At 40.4% G+C, this 22,576-nt stretch overlaps 2 protein-coding genes across 4 annotated transcripts in view; one reads left to right on the top strand and one right to left on the bottom strand.

The window, feature by feature from the left end:
• TOPORS (TOP1 binding arginine/serine rich protein, E3 ubiquitin ligase) overlaps positions 1-22,576 on the bottom strand; it is a 567,831-nt gene that overhangs the window by 140,305 nt on the left and 404,950 nt on the right. The gene's annotated exons all lie outside the window — the stretch shown is intronic.
• The window catches only part of ELAVL2 (ELAV like RNA binding protein 2), an 84,799-nt gene continuing 84,385 nt past the window's right edge, over positions 22,163-22,576 (top strand). Inside the window, exon 1 of one of the 3 annotated variants that reach the window (XM_069880464.1) lies at positions 22,163-22,217. The gene's annotated coding sequence lies outside the window, so the exon portion shown is untranslated. The remainder of the gene's footprint in view (positions 22,218-22,576) is intronic. The other 2 variants (XM_069880468.1, XM_069880466.1) reach the window with 2 other exon arrangements.

Here is a 22,576-nt window from a genome sequence, read left to right as displayed (position 1 = left end):
AGGCATCGGGTTAAGGGAAAAAAAAAAAAAATGGGGCATCCACCGCCGTCGGTGGGCAAGGAGGGGAGAGCATCCTCGGACACGAACGCCGCGTCCCCCGGGGCGCGGGCGGCGGAGCGAGTTCCCGCGGCCCCGCGGGGGGAGGCGGCGCCTGCCCCTCGGCCTGGGCCCGGGCGGAGCGCTGCCGGCGGCCTGCGGACGGGGCGCCTACCCTGGGACGCTGGGAGATGGATTTGTACTGCAAGGAATCCCATTTCACCTCCTGAGCAGCAGTCGCTCACAAAACAAGCTGGGCAGTGCAAATTGCTGATTTTTCCCTTCCCTTCCCTTCCCTTCCCTTCCCTTCCCTTCCCTTCCCCTCCCTTCCCTTCCCTTCCCTTCCCTTCCCTTCCCTTCCCTTCCCTTCCCTTCCCTTCCCTTCCCTTCCCTTCCCTTCCCTTCCCTTCCCTTCCCTTCCCTTCCCTTCCCTTCCCTTCCCTTCCCTTCCCTTCCCTTCCCTTCCCTTCCCTTCCCTTCCCTTCCCTTCCCTTCCCTTCCCTTCCCTTCCCTTCCCTTCCCTTCCCTTCCCTTCCCTTCCCTTCCCTTCCCTTCCCTTCCCTTCCCTTCCCTTCCCTTCCCTTCCCTTCCCTTCCCTTCCCTTCCCTTCCCTTCCCTTCCCTTCCCTTCCCTTCCCTTCCCTTCCCTTCCCTTCCCTTCCCTTCCCTTCCCTTCCCTTCCCTTCCCTTCCCTTCCCTTCCCTTCCCTTCCCTTCCCTTCCCTTCCCTTCCCTTCCCTTCCCTTCCCTTCCCTTCCCTTCCCTTCCCTTCCCTTCCCTTCCCTTCCCTTCCCTTCCCTTCCCTTCCCTTCCCTTCCCTTCCCTTCCCTTCCCTTCCCTTCCCTTCCCTTCCCTTCCCTTCCCTTCCCTTCCCTTCCCTTCCCTTCCCTTCCCTTCCCTTCCCTTCCCTTCCCTTCCCTTCCCTTCCCTTCCCTTCCCTTCCCTTCCCTTCCCTTCCCTTCCCTTCCCTTCCCTTCCCTTCCCTTCCCTTCCCTTCCCTTCCCTTCCCTTCCCCACTTCCTTCCCACTTTATTTTGCATCATACCATTTTTGTTAAAGGATGTTTACTTACAGCTGAGGTAACTTTCCTCATTGCAACTTTTGACAATAGATTATATTTTATGTTGTATGGTAGACAGTAATAACCAGCTTGCACTGACTTATTTCTGTGGGTATCAGGATTATTTGTATGGAAATAGCTGTAAGTCAGTATTATTTCACTTCATCATTACTTAATAGAGATAATTGCCTGCAGTAGTAAATCTGATAACACTTCTATTATTATTGAAAGTGATCAGAACTTAAGTGTAGCCCAAAGTCTATAAATAGATGGGGAAAAAAAAAAGTATAATAACTGAAATCCGCAGTGGGTAAGAAGAAGCTATAGACTTCTAGCTGCAGCTACAGACATATTAGTTTTCATTTTTTTTTCTAAGATCATTTAATCTTTAATAAACATTTAGGTCTTATTTAAAACAAAAAATAAAAGGCAGTAACGTTTAGGCTAATATTTCCCACAAGTACAGCCAGATGAACATGCAGGTATTCAGCATAAGTTTGCCTAGAACTGTCTTATTTTCTTTTAAAAAAATATTATTTGTCCTTTGATTAAGTCAGTAATTTGTGAAATATAAGTATTGTAGTACATTCAGTTTAATATTCGTTAGTAACTTCATCAGAGTTTGACTCTGCACTTGGCTGCAGTTAGCTGAACTATTGTAATAGTCTGCAGGTAGTAAACTTCTGTAGCCACTTTTTTTTTTTTCAGTCAGGCTGTTTTTGCCAGGAAATGATGCACCAAATATATTATTTTTCCTTTTATATCAAGCACACAGAATATAAGTGCTAGAAGCATTTATAATTTGAAGTCTCTTTCACTAGTGGCTCAGTTACCCTTCCACTATATTTTAAAAACTAGGCAGGGGAAAAAAAGTGGTGGGCGCTGAAAGCAAAATATGTTGAATTTGTCTGGAAACTTCCCTAACTAGAGAGGAACTCACTCCTGCACATATTCTCCACAAATGCCATTAACTTCATGGGCAGGGAGTAGGTAGACCTACCTGTGTCCGTTACCTCTTGAACAGATGCACTCGGCCTCGGTGTCAGCAACCACCCAATCACACAGCCCTTTTGTGGACCTTGCTCAGAGCCCACCTGTTCTGCAGCGGTGTGCAAGTACAAGGGGCATCTTCATCTACCCTTGCCTACATCTGGTTGTGGAACTATAACAGGTTATGCACTAGTGACACTGGACATTAAAAAACAAACAAACAAAACAAAAAACACCCAAAAGCTACGAATTTAACCCAAACTCCTCATAAAAAGCTTTGACAACCAACAAAACTGGGAGATTTGGGGATGCAAAGCTGCTTGACAGTGGTTAAGAATTTGATAGTCTGCATAGATGATTACAGAGAAAAGGAAATATTTTATGTTGTTTTGTGATTAGAAATACCTAGGAAAAAAGTCTTCATGCTCATACAAACACATTGTGTATATTACCTTCCTGAAGAATACATGGAAGGGTACAGTGAGAAACCCATGTACCCAGCTTACAGCAGATGAGTAGGAAATGAGTTGAAATTCCTCTGATCCATGTGAATATCACATTTTCTAACTTCCAAGTCCAGTCTTAGTGTGAAAAATGAGAATTCAAATTGAAGTGCAAGAGAAAAAGAACCACAACTGCATCAAATATTAAGGATTTTTGTTAAAGTAAAGGTGATTGCCTGAAGCTTCCTAGGCATCCTCTTATGCTTATTCAGGAGTTTCAAAATGATGCTTTGAGATTATTTCCTTATAAAACCACCTAAAAGGTGTGAAAGTCCCTGTCAGCCGCTAGACGTCAAGAGCCAAAGATACAGAAGCTATTGGATATTTATTCTATTAGAAGAAAAAGTTAATTAGAGCCATAGTTTTATACTTAACACACTCAGAAAACAAGGTAATTAACACCTCTTGTTTTAGCATCTTAATATAAATGTTCATTTGTTTTATCTTAAAAGGGATACTGTAAAACTGTTATACAGAAAGATATTAGTATCAAATAAGCGCAGTTCAAATGCTTTCCCATCTGCAAAAAGTATTTGTATCACTTTGTGAGATCTTGATTTGTGGTACTTCTCAAGGTTATGTTTTGCAATCTTATAAAAAGCATGATTTCATATTGAACTAATTACTAGTTCAAATACTAATTTTCAGTAATGATTCTCCTGAGAAAACAGTTTGAAATTTTGTGAATCAAAGTTCTAAATGAGACTCATTTGTCCATTTTCACAGAACAGATTGGGAGGCATGGAAAAATAATCACAGTTGTTGTAAAGTTTCTGTCTTCAAATAATGCCGATGACTATTAGCCAGAAGTGTTAGGAACATTAAAGAATTGATCTCAGCCTAATTCAGGAAGTCACTTACAAATTTTAAGCTTAGTTAGTTGCATGCTTAAGTCTTCTGCCTTCTAAGATTTTACATGCAGAAAAATAAAAAAAATCACAGTGTGTTGTTTAGAAGTTATCTGGGTCTTTTGGGACAATTATTATTAAAGACAGTTACATTTCCTGGTTTGAATGTTTGGTAATTCAGGAAAGCTATTGACCCAAATCCTGCAAATAATTCTGCATGCCTATAAAGTCAACGGAACTTTAGAAGTGCTCCTAGAGATATTTCTTTGATGCTCCCAACAATATTGTTAAGTGTCCCAAATCTGCTTGCATCCTGTATTTATGACAGGGTATTGGCGGATGTACCTGCATGGATACACATGCCTCATATTTTTTACAGAGATATAAACTTAATTAAATTTGTTTAACAGTCACAGAAGTGCAAAACACTTTAAAACACATACTTTAGGAACTATCCTTTAAGGCACTAAATCTTTTAAAACCTCAATCCTTAAAACAAACTTTTGCTTTTTTATGAATGGGTGACATTAAGATCAGTACTTCAGATTTCAGGCACTCAGAGACCTGTGGCATTAGATGAGAATGTATGTAAGTAACTGTGAAGAAAGAATCTGTATTGAAACTGAACCATTTAGGCAGCAGAGAGCGTCATTCGTCAAAGCTGTGGGTTTTTTGAAAGCTGGCTTCACAAGTTGTGTTGCTTGCCCTGGGTGTCGTTTGGTGACCTGGTGACAAAAATGTCGGGCTAGTCTACCTTAGCAGAAATAGAGTTGTATTTATTAGCAGAAATTGCAGGTACAAAAATTGGGGTTAACATGACCAGGGTGTTACTCTACTGACCGGAAAGTAAGTAGTTTGTCTAGATAAGCTGTTGCTGTGAAATGCACAAGGTATTGCTTAGACTTGTGGTAATGTTGTGGTGTTGGTTCCAATGTTTTTCTCAGGTCATGAGAAGACTCGCTTCCCTTGTTCAGCAGATACTCAGTCTGGGAGCTATACTTATTTCTCTTCCAGAAATGAAATCCACACAGTCATCTATGCACTCAGAAGTGCAAAACTGGCACATTTCTGAGAACTCTTTTTTTGATTACAAGGTCCAGGTATTAACTAAGTCAGGAGGTATGGCCACATACAGCCCCAGCAAAGGAACAAATCTATAAATATTCCAATTTCATACACTTTTTTCCCCCCTCTCCAGCAGCACAGTTTAATGTGAATAAAGTGTTTCCTGCTTCAGTGACTATTTTTCTCTACATTGTGTCTTCGCTGCTGGAGTCAGCAAGGTCTCAAGTAAAGCTGGTTATTCCCTCTAGGCACGATTTCACACTTTCTTGTTCCTGTGGCCCTGCTAGCTGTTCAGGCAATCTGCAGAAGTGATAATTTATAAACAGAGTGGCAGGAGTGGGCATTGAGGCCCAGGGAGCACAGGATGCTTAGTTTTACCTTATACATACCATTAAGTCAAGGTTTCAGTTCTTTTGAGCTGTATGAAGATCTTAATGCCCGTTAAGTTTATTTTGCCTCTCTAGTTATGGAGTGTTTATTAAAGCAGGCTGAGACATGAAATTCAGATGCTGTAAAATGTTTTAATATATATATTGTAATATAACATTTAATAAATAGAACTCAAGACAAAAAATTTAAAAAAAATTACAAGGACAGTTTGGGGGCGCAGGGAGAAACTACTAAATTGTTTCCATGGCTAGTGCTCCACCTACAGTTATGATTTCTTTAAGATTGGGTGACTGTTGGATTCCACATTAAACTGAATGTGCTGTGATGCATCCCATGGCACACTATGTTGTTCAAAGCAAGCAGATTATGAAACAGATGGTTTGGGAAGACTGTCAGAAAGACCTGCTGGGTCTTCTCTGGTATTACCTTAAAACAAGAGAGAAGATGAGTAAGTGTGCCGTAATTTTTGGCCTTAACAAAGCATTCAGGAAGTTCAGGCTTCTGAAGGAATGCTTATTTAATCACAGTTACACATATAAAAACAAATGTCTATTTGAGGATAATGGAACAATAAAAATTTTCTGAAATTGAGATAGATGGTGAAAGTAAGACAATAGAAAATGGCAGTGGAAGCAGGGGGGAGGGTAGACATTTGCTCCAAGATGCTCATCACAGGGCTGAGGAATGCAGAAAAATTATTTAGCAGTTTCACATGCCATCTTTAAATACTTTTGTGAAAAATGCTGTAGAAGCTAAATCATGCAAACTTTAATTCTGGTGGTTTTTTTCAAATTATGATTGTAGAGGTCTCCTTATGGAAATCACAGTTGTGCTTTCAAGACCTGGTTGGTTTTGGTATCAAAATTTCTAAGCACATAGTATCGTCTAACCAAAGGCAAACAATGTATTTTATACCAAAGAACCTTAGGAATGAAAATCAGACCCTACTGTATAAACTTCAGTTTGCAAGAGTATCTTTTTAGGAGATATTTAGCATACTAAGAATACATGCTTGCACTTTTTTGGTATTATAAATAGTAAGCTATCCAAATTGTTCATGTTCTTGTCCACAAAAAAAATTTGCAAGAAGTTGGACTTGCAGCTGCACAGCCTTATATAACCTTAACTGAGAATAAAGACACCTAGCATTTCAAGTAAAAATTACTTATTCAGTAGTATTAAAATAATAATTCCATCTTTCAGTTCATAGTGTGCTGAAACTAAGATTTATTTGCAGAAGCTCACATTATTAGCTAACATTTGCTAACATTGATAACACTGAAAAGTGTAACTGTTTGTCTCAGCAATATTTTTATTTTTCATCTTCAGAGTACAGCACATGGATTTTCAATACAGTTATGTCAGATCTTTGAGAGATTAATATCTGCTAAATATGGTGTTACAATATCTAAGTTTATCACTTACTTTGAAAATATACCTTTAGCCTATTTTTACTTAGTTTCTTTCTTGGCATTGCTTTTTCATTTCTATGTTTTAGGAAAATCCTATAAATGTTGTTATGTTACTACTTTGAAAAGGAAAAGAAAGGAAGAAACATGTAAAATACTCTGGAACTCATTTTGCTTGTGATTTTGAATAGCCTTCAAATTAGAATGATTTTCCCAGATTTTTATAGGCTTGCCCAATCCAGCTGTATATTTTATATGCTAATCTAAGTTCTATTTTTGTTCCCCTTGGGATTTTAAGTGATTATAATTGTTGCTCTTCAAAAGCCAAACAGATGATGATTGCTGCTTCAGGAATATAGCAAAAGAAACTGGCTTTCATTAAACCTGCTCATCCACTTTGTAATTATCTCCATTTTATCTCACTTAGAAGCAGGAAAATGGCAACTACAGTTCATTGAAGCCAGTTCGTTATTTAAACATCACTTTACTAAGATAACAGGAGGTGTTAAAACAGGGAAGATTTTCCCTTTCAAACACTGAAATGTAGCCAGTGCTATAATAGTGTTGCCAACTGGGAGACCAAATCCTTCATGTCAGCTTGAAATACAATGCTAGCATCCAGAGACAGCAGAAGATAACTGTGGTCTGTGCTGAAGTTGGGGCCACTTCTGGAGGACAAAACATAAAGTAGATGGACAGCTATTTTGCAGGGTCTGACCTCTCTTCAAGAAATGAGAAATCAGAGTAAGCAGAAACATGGAAGAGGAGGAAAGGAAGTTACAAAAGGCACAAGCATAAAGAATGAAGAAGGTTAATAAATAGGTAAGTTGTACAAGCTTTGATTAAAGGTTCAAGCTTCATATCTGTTGGACCTGACATTTGGAATGAGCTGGGGTAGACCAGAAGTATAATTCAGTATAATTCCATTCTAAGAACATCTATGGAGAAATTTTGCAGTGAAGAACAATATCAGGGAACAGCTCCCTGTGAATTGCACCAACATGCTGCAGTATCTGGCAGTGCATGAACACTGGCATAAACAGTAGTAAAAAGGCACAGAAGTTTCTCAAGACCTAGGAATACGTAACCTGTAAAAGAATCACACGTTCAAATTTCTGCACGTATCTTCTAACGTCTTCCTTATCTTACAAATGTAAACATTTTTTTTCCTACCTGTTCTCTGAAGTGAGGCTCCTGCAGTTTACAGGAGGAAGTCTGACCATATGTGTTGCCATTTGTCCTCTGCTGCCTTATTTATGGTAGCAGACAGTGTAACATTTTTGTATAAATCACAGCTTACCACTCAAGACGACCTGTTAAAAATCAGTACCATCAACAGCTTCTTCTTCAAAGACAGACTGTGGCAGCTGTCTGAAAACCTGTTTTCTTCATGAAGGAAAGCAAGAATCTCTCACAGCTTTAGTCTGCTGTGTGACACATTTATGCCAAGGAGATGACCAGGGAAAAAGTAGGAATTCACAGAGGGATGAATGTGGATATTTATTTCTTAAATTTAAATACCTATTTGAGAGCAGATGTTAAACTTGGCCAACCATCAGAAAGTCCTTTCTATGAATTATAGAAGCAAAACTTTCATCAGTTTGTGTGTTTCTAGCTTGTCCAGATTGTTACTGAGCTTTGGCTATGACAGTATAAGCCAAGAGAAAAATTACAGGACCTACAGACTGTTTCACAAAGAGAGAAGAGAGCTGAAACATCCACTGACTGCATTTTTGTTGGTGCAGTATTAGGAGTCAGGCACTCACCCTTATGAAATAATGAGGCCTTGTGAGCATCAGCAGTTGCTCCACACCTCCCTCAGACCAAGAGGTAGGCAGTGCAAATCCCTGAGCACAGGTAGCAGGCTGCCAGAACATTGCTTGCTCATTTCTCGAGCAGCTGTATTCAGTACCACTAACAGTTTGGGGTCAGTTTAACCTCCAGATAGTGTCCCATAGGATCAAGCAGAGTCTCCCATGTAACAAAGGAGCCACAACAGCAAGATCTACCCCTGAGAGGAAAGGTCGTTGTGCCCTTACCAGTAAAAATTAGGTTTTACAGTAGCCATATGGCTGAGCTGTGGCAGAGGTGCTTTTCGTTTTGAAAAACGTTTGCAGATGAAAATGCTCTTTTTTCCTCTGAAGTCCCAGGGCTGCTCTACATTCTTCTGTTTTCCTTGTTGCAGCACAAGCTCCTCACTTTTGTCTGAACTGAGCTGTATTTTCCACCCTCCCTTGTCCCGCTGGCACAGGAGGATTCCAAAGGCTGCAGCAGCACCTCTCCTTGGCAGCTGCTCAGGAAAAGAATGGCAACACAGATCCATCCGGTCTGTAGAGCAATTAAAGAACAGGAGACTGATGACAAAAGCAGCTAATGCACGAGTTTATCAGAGCTATCACCTACTTTTCATTCATTGTCAAAAAATGATTGATTATGTCACTGCTGCCTAGAAATCAGAGTTCAGCCCAGAGTAACAGGGGTCAGAATCTTGAGCTGTGAATTCTATCTCGAAGTTTTACTTATTTGCTTGGCCTTCCACCCTCTCTCATATAATCCAGATTTTTATTAAACCAAATTCTAAGAGTATTTAGGACTCAGTTGTCCAGTTGCTAGGAATGCACATTTGTATTTGCAAAATGTCATGCACTTAACAAGGAAAAGAACGGGAGGTGGCTTTAGGAAAGCAGACTGTATAAAGATAATTTTGTATTAATTCTTTTCATATATGGTTTAATAAGTGAACGACTATATCTAACTTCTAAATTTATTACCTTTCCTGTGGTAGCTTGATTGCATATCTGCTTCCTGAGCTATTCAAGATGTGTTTCTGCACTAGTGAATTTATAGCATAACAGTGTGCATTCTGCCATATCGCTCTCAGATGCAGATAGGTAGTGCATTTTCACAACGGCAAATGGTACTTCATAGTCCTCATGACAAACTAGCCACATTACATACTTTTAGCAACAAACTGTTCTTAGATTCTACAGATGGGAAGTATTTATGCAGCTTCAGTAATTACTTACTTACATTTACTTCTTGTTTTATTATTCAGAGTTATCATCATAAGGTAAATAAACCTGGAAGGCATTGAGAATACATGTAAAATAAGCATTGAAAGAAAGCTGTGCAAAACTAGAATATTCCATAATGAATTGCAAAATATAATTTTCCGTAGTAGGAGTACCTCATTAAAATGGGAAACAACGAGTATTTTTCAGTTTTGCTTTATTCATGGTAGATACATGATCTTAACTTTACATTGCCTGCTTCTAGTGTGATTGCCTTGCTTAATTGAGAACTGAGATTTGCAGAATTGCAAAATATTCTTTCAGAACCTGTAAACACTAATAAATTATCTGTGATGTTACGAAGAAATTGGTGAAGATGATGCTTTAGTACTTACAGCTATGAATGTAAATTGAGTAGATACGTGGTTAAGGAGGTTTTATTTAAAAAATATGGTTATCTTTATTCTCAAGTGGTTTTGCAGAGTTCTATAACTTGTAAAAATAGAAGCACAGAAAACTTAAATCTGTTATAGATAATGGTAATAAAACCAAGGCAAGAATAACAAAGCCTTAACTGAAAATTACCAGCATAATAGGAGTTAAACAATATAGGACCAGAAATTATTCTTCTTTCCTCTGAAACCTAAAAGAAACATTGTAAGAATAAAAAGAGATGTATCACAGTACATAATGTCAGAATAATTCATAAGAATGTCTGTTGCTACTCAAGCAATTAAAAAAAGTCCGTGTTATAATTACATTAAGGCATTTGACTTACGATTACTAAAATGGTTCCTAAAGCAACAATAATGTTTTATTTCTCATTCGAACTGCAAAATGAAGGAGATGGCACTTTTGGTATACATTGCTATTCCATTTGAGAAAAGCACCTACATACAGTACAAAAATTACCTCATGCAAAACAATAATAATAAGTAATGCAAGTTCTTGGCAGCTAAATAGATGAGAAGTATTCTGCATGTTTGACTTCACACACTATAAATATTTCCATTTATCTCAGTAAGATTACCATAACAAGGAGAACAAAGTATTTGTTGAAGTTTGCACAGTGTTATGGTTCTACAACACTACTCCTAAGCCTTACCCAAACAGAAATGACAAGTAATTTTCCACAACAGCATTGAAACTTATAAGCAAGGAAGAAAACATTCTTTCAGCTCATTGGGACTATGTAAACATTTTCTGAATTTGTATCTGTTTTGTTTGTTTTTAAGGAAAAATAGACAAGCATAAAATACTGGAGTTATTTCTTCTTTCTAGACAAAACATTTTGACCACTGAAGACAAGAGTTGGATATGGCTGAATCAGCACTTTACAATGCAGAGTTGGGGGAGGGAATACATTGGAGGGAAAGCCAGAGAAGCAGCTGTTACGTTAAGACTAACCTTAGCTTTGTTATTTCAAATAACCTAATTTCTCCTTGTCTCAATAGTAGCTAGAACCAGGAAAGCTATAGGCCTGTGGACTGACCGGAGATGTTAGAAGATCTCTTCAAGCAGCAGAAGTTGATCAATTATTTTTGCATCCTCTGGAGATGGAAGAAAGGCTGAGCCTCCTGCCTCTTTTGTTACCTTGAGGATGAAGTTTCAGGGGAAAATTTTGGTTCTGAGGAATTAAAAAGATCTATTCTGAATTCAGCTTACACCTCTTCCATGTAAATCTCTTCTGCCCAAGCCTAACCAGGGTAATAGCTCTCTTTAATTTGTTATGTGTCTCTTTACATAACCAAAGTCTCTGTTTATTGTCAATTTCTCTCATGTGGAAACAAGGCAATCTCTCTCACCTTAAATATCTACAGCCTAAAATATTTTCTTCAGTCATTTATTTTCCTATTCTTGAATACCTCAGTTTTCTCTTAATTGAGAAGACATTGTATGACCTGACATTCACAGCCCATCCAGTTGGTGATGTTGCTTGTTTTCTACCCACACCTTCCAGACACAGGATGATGCAGCACTTCCGTAAGTAAGCACCAGGTTATGGCACGTGATGTGGTGAAGCTGTGTAGCAGGCTGTAATGAGAAATTCTTTTGCCTTTTTAACCTGGGTTGTGGAAGTGGGCAGCATGTTAATAAGCGTATGCCTTTAAAGACTGATTGTCTTAAGACATACACTGTATTGACTACACAGGTACAAGCTATAAATAGTTCATCCCTCTGTCTTAGTTTTCTATGGAAAATGTAATTATTCCAAACAGAAAATGCTGCAAACTAAGTGACTATCTGAACATCACATTTTACAATGTATTTGCATGACACAAAATGCTCATTTGCATACTAATTGCATAGTAGGCTTTTCAGACCTGAACCACCCAGTCAAAATAAAAAATACAAGAAAGCATTTGTCTGTTTGAATGTGCTAAAGAAAAAAGGGGATCTGAATACCTAAAATAAAGACTGGAAGAACTAAGAAGATCCAATTTGAAAGCAAAAAACATGTCATGCATCTGAACAGTATAAAGTGAGAAGATGGATATAAATTTCACAATTCAGTTTTTATATTCGTGTTCTGAGTGCACAATGACAGTTATAGGGATGTTTTACAAGAATAGCCAACGAGTTTTAAATAATTATTTGGAGAGTAACCTTGTATTTACTTTTTGTCTTACTATAACAGCTATGAGCATTGATTAAGTGCAATCTAGAAAAAATACATCTCGTATAAATCTTGTTAATTTCAACATTTGCCATGTAGGGAACAAAAGAAAAAGGGCTGTGAATGAAAAAATTATGATCCTTTTTACAGGAATTTTAATAATTGTGGCTTAATTGGTTTTGTTGCTTTCATCTTTTTTCATGAACATTGGCAATGTTCTTGATCTTGTCCCATGTTTTTGAGGGAGGCAGATCTTAGTCTTGGAATGCAAATTTTAGTAGCAAAACAGATATTTTACAGCTTTTTGCCACATTACATGACTTTCCTTTTTGTTCTGTGTTAAATATCACATGACATAAATCAGCTTTAAGTCATAATTTATCTCCCATTTCCGGTAAAGGATGGAGAAAATAACCAGACTGTGATTGTGGAAATATTTGTAAGGAAAACCTAGCAGAGTTTTGCACTATCAAGAAAGTACCGTGGAAACGAGTTCTCCTCATTATGAATTGGGACCTATTTCTGGACCAAAAAAAATTGAATCCCAGCCGTTAATCATATATATTTCAGGATTTCAATATTTGAAGGTAAAAAGCAGATCTGTCATTGTAGTTTCACTTTCTACAGTTTACAGGGGAATAGCTAGGATTGTTGATCATGTCTAATAATGATGTTTAAAATGTAGAATTTTTTCCTTCTCACAAAGATGGAATTTGGTAGGCAGGTGGATTTATGCTACTGACCCAGTGGGTTTTAGCACAAAGTTTTTATTGCCACCATTTTTAAGTGCCTAGATGAGAATTAGGAGAGGATGCATGATTTTTAGGAATGCAGATTGCCTGCAGCTAGCTTAATTTTCAATTCCCGTGTTTAAAGTGGACCAAAAAAAAAGCAAATTAAAAATCAACAGCCAAATGCTGAAAGGCATTTTGAATACAGAGGTCTAGGAGATCAAAAAAACAATCAGTCTTTGAATTCATCTGGAAAAAATGCTAGAATGCAAATAGCTTTCTACATCAGACTTGTATTTGCTTGGTTTCAATGCTTATTGAGAAGAGAGTAAAAATGTGAAGATAACTTGTTTAGTACTTTACAACTTTTTTCCTCAGCCTATCAGACCTGTTTCTTTATTGGTTTTGAGGGTTTTTTTGTTGATGGTGGTGGTTTTTTTTCTCAGACATTCAGTTGATTATAAAAGACAAAAGGGGAAAAGCACTATGGAGAACTTGAGTCGTTTTGGTGGTGGGAATTATATCACTCAGAAGTGTAAATCCCTAAGGAGACTGAAGAAATCTAATAATCTCTCCTAATTGTCTGAGGAAAAACAAAATGCATATCTAACTTTGAACTTCAGCAATCTGCTTAAGGAATGTGGTCCTGTACCTAAGTACTCTTAGAGAATGTTTTCCAGTTCATAATCTAGATTTTTTTGTGTTGCAAATTAAGCCACTTTCCTTCTTTTTTAATTTACAATCACATGAAGATTTTGATAATAATCTGGCAGTACTGATTACTTCTAAAATAAATTTCATATAACCTTTGTCACTGTTCCTGTTTCTAAGTAAATTGTCACTTAAATTTTATTCGTAACTCATGTTTTCAAAACCCGTACCTTTAAACATCTTTTTATGGCCTTTCTGCAATTATCCTAAAGCATCAAACAACTGGATACAGCATTCGGCTTTCACCTCATAAATGTCAAATAAGAAATGCATTCATGTATGTCTTTTCAGATCACACTCTTGTTTCTACATCTCAAGAGTGAAATCTCTTTCTTGCAACATCATATTCCCATGACTCTGTTAGTATGACACAGTAGTATCATACAACATCATCTTCAGTACTGCTGTTATTCTCTGGTTTTTATTTGTGCATTTGATTATTATCTTACTGTTCTAAAAGTCACAATCACTTGCCACTTATCCTTATAGAGCTTTATCTTTCTGGTAGGTGTCCCTGTTCCAAAGAGATCATTTTCTATTCAGCTCTTAACCACCAAATGTTTATAACCATTCTGCTTGCTGCAGTCCACAGTTTTCATAAGCATTCACTATATTCCGTCTTCCAAAACATTAAATGATATACTCATGTAGGTCTACCCCTATTTGATGCAGCCATTCATTTGGCAGGGAACTATCATTAAGTATTTTCTAGATATAATTTTATATACTCTTTTTACAGTAATTTAATTAACACTGTGCTTCCTTTTTATCCTATGAGAATGCAATGCAGTTTTGCAAACTTTAAAAAAATCAACATATACTACTTCTCTGTCTTATGCAATATGTTGTACTAAAAAAACAGGATTTGTCCAACAGTTTATTCCTAGCACATCTATGTTTCTTAGTGTTGTAATTCTGGGCACTTGTTTTGAATTAACAAGCAGAAATAAGACTGAGTAGTGTCCCTTTTCTTGAAATCTCTGTTTGAAAAAAAAGGAAATAATGTAGTACCTCTAACCACATTCTGCAGTGTGCATGTATTACCTAATAACCAGACATACAAGAGAACTTTCAGCAATGAGTAAATGTCTGTGACATCATCAGAATAATTTGCTGTAATTTTATCACGTTTTATTCCAAGAAACCATATTATATTCAGTACATTACTTACATTACTATTATTATATTTTGAATAACCTTTTAGATATTTGCAGCTACATGATCATTTATAGGCTGGATTTTGCTGATGACTCATCTCCAGCTGAATCAAAGTAGTATAGAGCTGTGCATAATACTTCTGGTGAAAAATAAAAAAAAAGTTCTAGAAGTAGAAGAACGAAAACCTTCAGCAATTAAAAACAAGACAACTAGGCTAGCACCAGTGCACCAGTGGAAGACCAATAAGTCATCCACAAGTGAGTAATTCTGACATTACGAAGAAGATCTAGTTATTTAGATAATTTTTAGCCTAATCCTTCAAAGTAAAATTTGATGATCAGTGTAAGTAAGAGAAGTGCTTTCTGGGGGTGAGATTTGATCTTTAGAGCTAGTAATTGCAAGGAGTAATCGGGGAAGTCTAATTCTACTGCTTTTGAATATTTAGCTGCTTCCTTGTAAACAAATTGTGTCATACATGTAATAGAGAAGAAAAAGTGTGAAGAACTGGGTGAAGTCATGTGACAAGCATGAAGGAGTACATATGAAAAAGGAGGCAGCTATTTTTAATGTAATGCAAAGAAAAAAAATTAATATTACTTCTTAATACTCATCCACTCCTCACCACTGAGCAATTATAGTAGGTGCATGTTAAAAAAAAGATGAACGTTATTTGAAGGAGAAGGAAAGTATACTATTTTTGTACACCTTCTAAACTCCTACCCTTACATGTTAGAGCAGAATACCACATGAATTGTAATTGCCAGCTGGATTTGTATTATCTTACGTGAATAAAGCAAGATTCAAGTCAATACTTAAAATCGTGTGGAATGTATTTAAAGAATTGCTTTACAAGGTTAAAAAAATACATCTACTACACATGTGATCTGATTATGTGAAAATTATCTAATTACATATTATACACTCTAGAATTTATAAGGACTTTTTCAAATAACAGTAGCAACAGCCACTATTTTACTGCACTATGCTGTCAGAATGAAATATGCTAGCATACTAAAAAAGCTGTCTTTGTGTAGTATGTGCTTTTCCCTCAACAAATGAAAAAAGACGTGCTTTTCAAAAAGTAAAATCCATGTTTTAATTCAATATTCCTGTAGCTTTAATACCATGAGAGGATATAGTAATTACAGCAAGTTTATAACCAAGTATCTCTTTCCTGGAGAGCCTTATTGTTACAGTGGAAGTCTAATTTAACTGAATTGACAGTATTTAGGATGATTCACTGGAGAACTTAAAAGGACTTGTTATTTTTGGATAACAGACAGCATTGAAAGTATTGATTACATTTTTGCTTTTGATTGTCTCTTTTACACAAGGTTATTTCTGCTCGCATTTACACAGTACTTCTCTGGCAAGGGTATCAATCACTTCAGGCCCTGGTTACATATGCCCCACAAATTAGAGGGGACAAAAGCAAATTGTTGTAGTTCTCTAATTTGTGATTTTCATTAAACTGCTTACCTACTTATGAACTACTGACATAAATCTTAAAAAAATAAAGAAGTGGTTTTCTGCTTCTGGAATACCCATGTGGCACTGATTCGTAGGTATTAAAACCACAGAGTCCACCCAAGTCACTGAGCAGTTTTGATCTTATCTACATCTGCCTTCTGATCTCTCCCAGTCACCGCGTGATTTTACTCTTTGCCATGCCATCAGAAACATCCTCAAGATTCAGGTACAAGCAAACAGGTATTTCCAACAGAGTGCATGTTGTGAAGATGCCCCCCTCCACACCCCACCCGATTCTGCTTTTCCTCCTGACTTTGAGAAAGCTTACTGTCTTAAAACATCTCCTTCTGGATCCTTATTGCTCCTCTTCTTCCTTGCTAGCTCCCACTGTCAGATATGTTTAAGTGGTGGGCTAAGGTCAAATATATATAGTTAGATTATCAGGAGGATAGAACTGGTCTCACCTCCCTGCCCTCCATATAACAAATCTGAGTGGCAAGTCTTTATGTTTCTGTTCAGGTTTCAAGTTCCTCTTGGCATAAGAACCCAGCAACTTGTCTTTTCTAAGAAATAAAGTTAACCTTGTCTTAAATTGTTATCCAGAGAAGATGGAAAGTTAGCCTTAATGGCCAAAATTAGACAACATAATAGCTAACAAGCCCGTACAGTTACCCTGGCTTTTCAGGAATCAGTCACAAGGAGTTAGGTGAATGTAGCCATCCCTTCTTTACAAAATAATTCTCTGTGACCTCAGGTTATGTGCTCCATCTAGATTCCTTTCAATTGCATTTTCAAGAAGGCTTTTCTCAAAAAAAAAAATAAAAAAAATTCAAAGGTAAGCTGAACTCAGTCTAAATGAAATATTTCTGCTTGAATAAGGTGGAGCTAGAGTGTTCTAATTTGATACTGTCACAACCCGGACCCACGAGCCACACGCTTGTATCCGGCCCTGACTGGGGGGAATTGGATTTGTTTGTCTTTGCGGCAATCCGGAGGCCAATAAGGTCACACCCAGGGTGAATATCAAAACCAGTATTTATTTCTGGCTCTGGCAAGCATAAACACACCAAGATACTGGGGCGCACACCAAAGGCGCAGGGGGTGGGGGGAAGTGCAACCACCCAAAGTTACAGAAATGAATCCCTGAAAACCACCCAGGTCCCTCGGATCTGATCTGACACGCACACCATAAGGTAACGGGAAGGAGATAGAGAGAAAGAGAGAGAGAGGGGGACAGAGAGGGAAGGAAAGAAATCATCACATCGATGGCAGCAGCAGATCTTGGGAACACGAGGTGACAGCAGCAGCTTCTTCCAGGTCATGTGGTCCAGGCCGGGAAGAGTGTGAGTGACAGCGAGCACGGAGGTGAGAGCGAGACTGCCCCCCTGCTTCCTTAAGAGTCCTTTATAAGGCCCGTCCGACCCCCATCTGGGCCGTCTGGCGGGTCCAGGAAGGGAGGACGGGGGAGTGGGGGCAGCAGCCACGGCTATATCCCCTCACCCCACTGAATCCATCTCTGGGTCCCCATTTCAGCCAAGCGAGGGAGAGCTATGCCTGCTCCCGCAGTGACCTTTTGCTGAACCTGGCCCTACAGACAACCTGGTGCCACAAATAGGCAGTCCCCAGACAAAATTCTAAGGCAAAGAGATGAACATAGTCTGACTTTACAGATACCATCCGTCAATCAAAAACCACAGCTTGAAACAGGATTGTCCATTCCTACAAAATGTCTTAGCATGTCCTATGGCTTACATTCCATCAAGTGAGTAATTCTAAAAGTCATTAAAATCCTTTTCACATCAGCCATTAGTTTTTGTTTATCTGTGCTCACAAGCATGTGCTTCTGTTGTCTTGCAGAACTGAATGTGTGTGCTTTAATGTGAGCTTGACTGTTTATTAAAAATCACAGTGCTGTTCCTTCTCCTGCAGAGGAAATGGGGAATTCAATATAAGCTACTGCAGTTTTGAAGTGGAAATGTTTTGTCCTTTGTAAAGAACTTGGCAGCCAAATGGACAGTTTGTTCTGGAACAAGACATGTCACAACAGTGACATGGACAAGGAACCTCCACCCCAGTTCAGTTACTGCTGGGACAGTGATTTGGCATGGGGATCTTAAGGTGTTTTTATTAAAGCAGCATCAAGGAAGAGAAACCTATTTCTCTTTGCTGAAAACATCCTAATGACAGTTTACTTCACTCGATTATCAGCAACATGCTAGCTGTGCTACCTGAATTTCAATTCCTTAATTTACAGCACAGATAAAATAGAACGGAGCTGGATCTCTGCTGCTCTATACACTGGGCTGGTCTTATCAAGCGTGAAGTTTAGCGCATTGCAAACCTATTCAAGTCATTATCTGTTGAGGACCTCTTGAGCCATCTCCATCTCTGCAATGTGCTGATAAGACAGCTGTTCCTGTGGCTGCAGTGTCTCTCTGGGCCTCAGTTTTCTTTCAGTGCAAACTACAGCTTTGTCACTGTGCCCTGATGCTGTCACTTTCTCTGTTGTGCAAATGTTTGATCCAAGCACAAAAGGGGTTGGTGGCAGCAATTGACTGGCAGTTGACACAGTCTTATTATTTTACAATTAAACGTGCATTACACACCACTGGAAATTCAAGTCCTCAATAAGAGAAGCTACCTAAGCCATGGTGCAGCGAGAATCTGCCTTTGCCTGGTCACAGTAGGAAACAAGCAAATATACAATAATAATCTGAATAGACAGTCAGTTTCTTTCAGCTGGATTTATCCAGCTATTTATCTGGATTAAGGTTCCATAGTTGCCAGTAGAAAATCTGAGCAGTTTTAGTTAGCCAGTGTGGAACTGAGTTTTAAGATACCTTTTTAGTCTCATTTGAAAAAGGTGAACCACTCCACTTTCCTCTACCCATCCAAATGCTATCTTCTGTTTGAAAAATAGTTTTTATTAGTATTCAGACATTGCTGCATAATAAATAGTGAAGAATATAGCAGTCTTGATTGCAGTGCTTATACTATTGTACTTTTATACAATATCCATGCTATGTGACCACAGCAAGTCTCAGAGATGAAGGAGGTGAAAGAATCACACACCTACACTCGAAGTGCAGAGCCTCCACAGGTATGTTTTGTGCGAGGGAGTGTCTGTCTGGAGACCTGCTCTGAAGCCTTCATGCCTAATACTGTTTATTTGTCAAAGTAACTGGAGCAAACATGCACTTGCACTGTAAAAATGATCCGTGGAGTCTCGTGAGGTGCAGACACACACAGACACACAGACACACACACACACAGAATGAGCTACAGTTCTGCACGGGAACGCCACTAGGCAGGAACCATGTCTTAAGCGTCTTCGAGAGAGTCAACCCACAGCCACACCACATACCTTGCGGGGTGTTTTCCCCGGGGGGAGGACGGAGGGGGAGGGTTCCCGTTTCTCGCCCCGCTCCCGGTGGCTGCAGCGCGCGGGGCCCGGCGGCCGCGGTCGGAGCGGGCCGGTTCGCGCCGTCGGGGGCGCCGCTGTCCGTGGTGCTGACGCGGCGGCTCCCGCGGCCCATCCCTGCGGCGGGGAACCGCGCCGTGCGGCCGAGCGCTGCTTTGCTCGCTTGACTTCTTCTTTTTTTTTCTGTTTTACATCCCACTCCGCCTCTGCCCCTCACCTTCTTCCCCCCTCCCCCCGCTTTATGCTAGTTGCTAAACCTCCTTCCGCCAGCAGATTGCAATTGCCGCTTGCACTGCCGTTCTCTCACCTCCCAGTCCCGGTTGGAGGGCTCAGTTCGCCTTAACAAGCAGCACCCTCCCCTCCTCCTTTTAGCTTCCCCATGTCCAAAGACTATTTAATAAGCCACACACGTTTTAGCTTAAGGCTATGTCCAGACAGCCAGCTACCACTAGTCATATATACTTCTTTCCAGACATATTACTGAAGCAAAGGGAAACTTTGCTGAAAAATGTGAATTTCCTGGGAGAGGGGAGATACTAGCATTCCTTCTTCAGCCAATGCCGGCATCAAGGGTCTCTGAAAACGCACGAGAGACGAAAGGGCTGATGACAAGACAATTCACTCTAACAGCTTTTTTTTTTCTGCCTAATTTCACTTTAGCACCTATTATTGACAAACATGACAGATGTGCATTATTTTCGAAAGAAAATGCGTAAAGTTTGGCATTTTTCACTGAAAGCTGGACACTAATTACAGCTGGAGGACCGTTACTTTCAGAGGGGAAGCAGGAGGGTGGATGAAATCAGAGTCCTGATTATCAGATGTGACTGGGAAGCTGCTGAGAGCAAAGTCCTTTAATTTCCTGTAAGTTCAGAGAGACACAGTTCTAGCATCATACATTTTGGCTTACCTGTAAGCCAAGTTTCTTTCATTCTAAGAACAGCTGTGTATTTCTATAACTTTTTAATAATTTTTTTTAGGAGAGGATTTCAATGCATTGAATTGCTTAGGAATTTCAGAGAGCTTATTTATTTTCTTCCTTCTTTTTTTTTGTCTTCTCATATGTTGCTGACATGCTGCTAAGGAATATTGTTGTTTGCTTAAACACATTAAGCACAAACTGGATGAGGCAAGACAGTAATGAACAATTATAGCCACTAATTCCAAAGACACAATGCACTGGTTTTACAGATGTTTTCTAATTGGTCGCTGCTCTAACATGTTTCAAAATTTAGTCAGAGAACAAATAATCACCTTTTTTTCACAAAGGGTACATACAAAACTTATTGATGTATGCACCTACAGCATAAAGAATATGAGCAAGTCTGTTGTTAATTGTAGTCTCATTCAGAGACTTTCAAAAGCAGTTTTCACATAGCAAAAGGTAAAAGGTGCTATAACTAGACAACAGTGAGGATCAGGCATAAGCTGAACAACAGTATAAAGTCAAGAGGACCTTCTCAGATATTAACAGACACTGCTGAGAGGACAATTTACACAGAAACTTTGTGTAAAGACATCACTTCATGTAAGACTTTTGTATAAGCAGTTTCGAGGGAGAAGCCACCTCTACCCTGTTCTTTATTCAATCCTTAGAGCCACTAGCTTAGCACTTGCACACCGGTAAGTTACTCACTTTTTCCGAGTGCTTCTGATTAAAAAACGTTGGTGATAGATTGTAAATAATAACCTAAGGACTGTGTATTCCAGAAGAACATCAGACACGTGCAGCATACAACTAATTATGTAAAATATAAAATCAGGCCCTGTATAACATTCTGTTGTCGTCACAGTGGTACACTAGGGAGACTTTAGGAAACAGGCAATACATAAACAAGCATATTTTCTTTTTCATTTTATTAATCATTTATAAACAGCCAAGGACACTCTGAAGGAACAATGCATCTCTATGCAACGTCCCATGCCTCTTTATTTTTGTGCGTGGCTACATGCAAATACCAGAATATGCTAAATAAGCGTTTCCTTTCTGTAAGGTGTATGTGCTTTGCTATTGGAAATGCATTATAGACACTTGCGCGTTCTGTGTCACAAGAGGGACAAAAGGAGAGCCATGTCTAGGAAGCACTTCAGACTGCGGAAAGACATTACGACTGAGCGCAATGAAGGACAAGCAGCATAAGGAATAAAAGGCGTGTTTCTTAATACCACACAGAACTTTCTTCTTCCGCACAACACAACCACCCTTTTCTCTGTGAACGCTCCTTCTTTATGCAAGACACAGGAATCGATCCCATGAGTAAAAGCTCTTTTTTCCTCCTTCCTCTTTTCCTTCCTGCATTTGCTCCGTCCTGTCTTTCCCTCTGTTTCTTCCGCGCTTCTTTTCTTTTCTTTCCTTCCCTCCCTCTCCTCGCTCCCTTCTCTTTCCACCCAGAACGTTTCCCGCAGGAGACATCCCTCATTAACCCGCGCCCTCCCACAGAGCAATCCCGCGTGGGCCATGCCGGCGGCCCGACCCGCGCGTGAAGCGCACCGAGAGAAGCAGAGGAGGGGGAGGCGGGCGCTGCCCCTCGCGGGCCGCCACGGCTCCCACGTGCCGGGGCGGGGAGGGCGGGAGGCGCGGGACGCGGGACCCCCCGCGGGGCCCACCCGCGCCGCAGCGCGGCCCGCGCCGGGGCGCCATGGGGCCCGCCGGAGTGGCGGCTGTGGCGGCCAATGGGCGGCCGCCTCCTCGGCGGGGGCGGGGCGGGCGGGCGGTGGCCGGGCCAATGGGGCGGCGCGGCGGCGCCAGCAGCGTACGGCGCGCCGGGGTGCGGAGGCTCGGCCGCGCGTGGCGCCGGGGTAGGCGCGGGGCGGCGGTGCGGAGAGGGACGGGGTTTGGGGGACACACACACACACACACACGGCAGGGGCGCGGCCGCACGCCCCCCGCGCGCAGCCGCACGCTCCCCGGCGCGGCGGCGGGCAGGGAGCCGGGCGGCGGGGCCGCTATAAATCTGCGGAGCGGTCCGCCTCCCGGCAAGGCTCGGCGCGGCGCCGCACCGCACCGCACCGCGTCCCCCCGCCACCCCCGCGGCCCCCGCTATGCAGCAGCTGACTCCGGCGGAGAGCCGCTAGCAGGGACCGGCAGGCAGAGAGAGGGAGAGAGAGAGAGAGAGCGAGCGACCGTCTTTTCCATCGCCCTTCCATCCCTCTTTTCT

Source organism: Phaenicophaeus curvirostris, chromosome Z (genome assembly GCF_032191515.1).
Source record: "Phaenicophaeus curvirostris isolate KB17595 chromosome Z, BPBGC_Pcur_1.0, whole genome shotgun sequence".
NCBI lineage: Eukaryota > Metazoa > Chordata > Aves > Cuculiformes > Cuculidae > Phaenicophaeus > Phaenicophaeus curvirostris.
Note: the sequence above shows the minus strand (reverse complement) of the source record. Positions and strands in the feature narration are given on the sequence as shown.